We start from the raw sequence: 3739 nt of genomic DNA, 5'->3' as shown, positions 1-3739 counted from the left end.
TGCCCGACCCGCAGGTCTGAACGATCGGTGTGCCTGGTGCTTGGCCGCTTTCGGGGAACCTGATCCTTCGGCCGGAGCGCATCCCCACATCTCGCTTTCCCTCCACCCTGGCGATTCCCCAGTGACTTCCCCGCCGCCCGCGAGGCTCAGCCGCCTCACTTTAGCCACTTGAAGCTCTTCCCCCACCCTCGTTCCCTCCTTGCCTCCGCTAGCCCGCCCCCACAATGGGTGAGACGCCTGCCGGGCCGACCCTGCATCCTGATTGGCGCAGGTGAGAGCTGACCCCTCCCTCCCTCTTCTTTCCGTGCACCCTCTCTCTTCTTCTCACCTCCTCCCGCAAAGGCAGGGACTCTCTCCTTATTGGCTAAAAGTGTCCCCACCCATCGTCTTCGGTTGCATCGCATAGCCTGACGGGAATTGTAGTCCTGGGTATGCAGGAATTGCCGATGATGCCAGCAAGCGGGACTACGAGTCCCCATAGGCCCCTGCGCGACTCCGGCTGGGCAGGATTCCGGACAACGCCTGGTTCCTCTCGGGTCCTTCCGGCGTCGCCGGAGTGAATTGATCCGGGAGTTGAAGAGGGCTTCAAAGGTGGGAAGTGAAGTCAGTACCTCAGTAACCGGTAAGGTGTGGCTGTTCTGTCCCAGTCCCCGTGGTCCCGCGTGGAGCAGAAGAGGTCTGGGGTCACATGGGGGCCGTGGCTAAGGCACTAGGGCTTGGTTCTGGCAGGCGGAGCGGACAGGGCTGGGAACGGGGCCCTATGGGCGTAAGCGAGGTTACCCTACGCGAGTGGCGTAAAGCGGGTTTGTAAATGCCGCCTGCCCTGCTCGGGCCTGAACGCCTCCAGGAAGTCTCCTGTAGGTGGGGGCGGGAGGGGAAGGGCGAGGTTGGCCTCTGCTGCCCCCGGAGTAGGGAGAGGGCGGATGTGCCTGGGGTGGGGTCCTCTGAAGGTGTGGCTTGGGGCGGGGAGATGAGACTGCTGTTTTCCCCCAGCTTTAGAAGTAGGATAGGGAAGGAGTGGAGGAAGGAAGGGGCACTTGGAGTCGACTCTTGAGGTGACTCGGGTTATGCCCTTTGAGAGAAGAGAACTGTAGAAGGAAGAGTCAAAATGTTGACAGAGATCTACGGATTCAGTTCCAGTTTCATGATGTGGTCCCTCTAAGGAGGTAATTTTGCTCCGAATAGGCAAGTTTAACTTTATAAAGATGTAATTCCTAATATGTATTTACACCTTTGCTGTTTCAAGGAGTATTCCTAGTGGGATGCTAATGAGGAAACTGAGGGGGTAAATGATGTGCACAAGGTCACACACGTAGGGACAGATCTTCTGACTCTAATCCATTTGTAATCCTGCTTCTAAATCTGAGCTGCCGTACCAGAAAGAAAAAGTGGGGAGGTTGGTTGTGTTTTTTGAAGAGGAAGTTGCAAAGTAATGCATTTTAGGTATTTCTAAGAAGCCATCTGTGAATTCCTCAATAAAAGAAGCACTCACTCTAATCTGTTGTTGGAAAAATAAGAATCAATTTCAACTTAGCTGTTTTTTCCTCATATTAGAGGTATATTCAGTAATGAATGGTGCTACCGTTTTAAAGGGTAGTTAATGGGACAGGAGAAAGGTAACAATATGGCTCATCTTTACTCTTGAAAGATACTCCTTTCCCTTTCTACTTTAGGACTGTATTATTATTATTATTCTCAACTGAGAACAATGGGATTGGGATTCTTCCACGAAACTTATTTTACACTTTTTCAAATAATACAGCATCAAGAGACAGTTTAGTGTGCTCATTACTAGAAAAGAAGATATGCTGCATTTCTTGGAGGTAACATGACGTTTTTGTTTTTACTTCCCCTCATTTTCTTTTCGTGTGTGTGTGTAAATAACATCAGGCTTTTGTATATTTTATTTTTCTTACCATCTATGAGTTTTAACTCATCCTTGTTTTATGTTAAAGAATGGAAAAATAGTACATTTATGTTTTGTATTGAGCAGAAAGTAGTGTGCTTGTTCCAGTCTTATCCATTGTTGTGACCACATATAATTACAGTGCATAAATATTAGACAGTTCTTTAATAGAGTTTTAGTAGTACATTCATTGACATTTGTTCCTAATAAGTTTATATATAAGAATCAGTTCTCTGCTGATCGCAGGTAATCTGTCATGGCTTACTGTTGTATGCATTGACCATTGAAATATGGCGCATTTGAATGTACTCTGCAGTTATTAAAATTACCCACGATATGTCTTAACTTTTGAATGCAAAAACACTTTCTAGGATCAGGAGTTCTATTACATTCCTTTTAAAATAAAAATGACTTTTAAAATAAAAGAGAGGTGTAATACTATAGAATGAAGTAAAATCAAGAATAGTTAGCACCATGAGTAAGAAATGCAGTACACAAGAAAGGAAGACCTAGCTGAGCAAGTGGACAATTATGTGGAGACAACTGACTCAGTGCTGTGTTAGACGGGTGCGGTAGTTAAAGTAAACCATAAACTGATCATGAGTCAGTGATAGTAAAGAAAGAATGTTAATATATTTTCTATATGGCCACATACAGGCATTTGGTTTGTTGGAGGAAGTGAGAAATGAGTTCTAATTTTTGGCATGCATTTGGGAGGTTGTGGAATGAACTTTTGAACCAAAAGTCAGCAAAATTTGGGAATTAGTGAAATTGATACAACACACTTGTCTGCTGCTGCTGCTGCTAAGTCGTTTCAGTCGTGTCCGACTCTATGTGACCCCATAGACGGCAGCCCATCAGGCTCTCCCGTTCCTGGGATTCTCCAGGCAAGAATACTGAAGTGGGTTGCCATTTCCTTCTCCAATGCATGAAAGTGAAGTCGCTCAGTCGTGTCCGACTCCTAGCGACCCCATGGACTGCAGCCTACCAGGCTCCTCCGTCCATGGGATTTTCCAGGCAAGAGTACTGGAGTGGATTGCCATTGCCTTCTCCGAACGCACTTGTCTAGTGCATGCTAATTTTTGTCCTTGGTTAGATTGTACCACTAACTTTTCTTCATCTCTGAGGGTCATTGTAGTTTTGGTATTTTGTCTGGTCAGTAACAGAATGGTAAGATAATGTTTTTATTGTGTTTATCATCTTTCAGTCACATGCTGGAGTACTGTGGTGGTATAACTGAGTACCTGTTTACAAAGAGAATAAAGAAAGAAGTTCAGATTGGTTTTAAGTGCAGGATTCTGTAACTAGTAACTGGCGGTACCAAGGCATAATCCAGGTCTTTTAACTATAGATCTTTTTAATACTTTGAGATAAAGACTCAGTTTCCTTATTTATTTTTACATGAGAAAAAGACTTAAAATTACTTAAATATTCAGGTACTATTACCCTGTTACTCTATTCAGTGCTGACAGTTTCTCTCTTGTTTGCTGTGTAGCTTTCCAGCCTTATCTCCAGCCTTTCTTGTTTACTGTGCCTTTCAGTTAACTACCTGCATTACTGTGCCTTTCAGTTACTACCTGCATAAGCTCTTTCCTGACTTGGGGGCATTTATACCTGTTTCATCCTCCTGCTTGAACTGCTTCACCTCCCCTTCCCAAGTCTGGCTCTTTTCAACTCCATGGACTGTAGCCCACCACACTCCTCTATCTATGGAGTTCTCCAGGCAAGAATACTGGAATGGGTAGCCATTCCCTTCTCCAGGGTATCTTCCCGTCCTAGGGATTGAACCCGGGTCTCCTGCTTGCCTTGCAGGCAGACTCTACTGTCTGAGCT

At 45.5% G+C, this 3739-nt stretch overlaps 1 protein-coding gene across 1 annotated transcript in view; it reads left to right on the top strand.

The window, feature by feature from the left end:
* The first annotated feature begins 488 nt into the window (after nt 1–488).
* The window catches only part of PDCD10 (programmed cell death 10), a 48353-nt gene continuing 45102 nt past the window's right edge, over nt 489–3739 (top strand). Inside the window, exon 1 of the mRNA XM_010835195.1 lies at nt 489–622. The gene's annotated coding sequence lies outside the window, so the exon portion shown is untranslated. The remainder of the gene's footprint in view (nt 623–3739) is intronic.

This window comes from Bison bison, unplaced genomic scaffold (assembly GCF_000754665.1).
Source record: "Bison bison bison isolate TAMUID 2011002044 unplaced genomic scaffold, Bison_UMD1.0 scf7180017864040, whole genome shotgun sequence".
Taxonomy (NCBI): domain Eukaryota; kingdom Metazoa; phylum Chordata; class Mammalia; order Artiodactyla; family Bovidae; genus Bison; species Bison bison.
The sequence above is the reverse complement of the archived record's forward strand: the minus strand, read 5'-3'. Positions and strand labels throughout refer to the sequence as shown.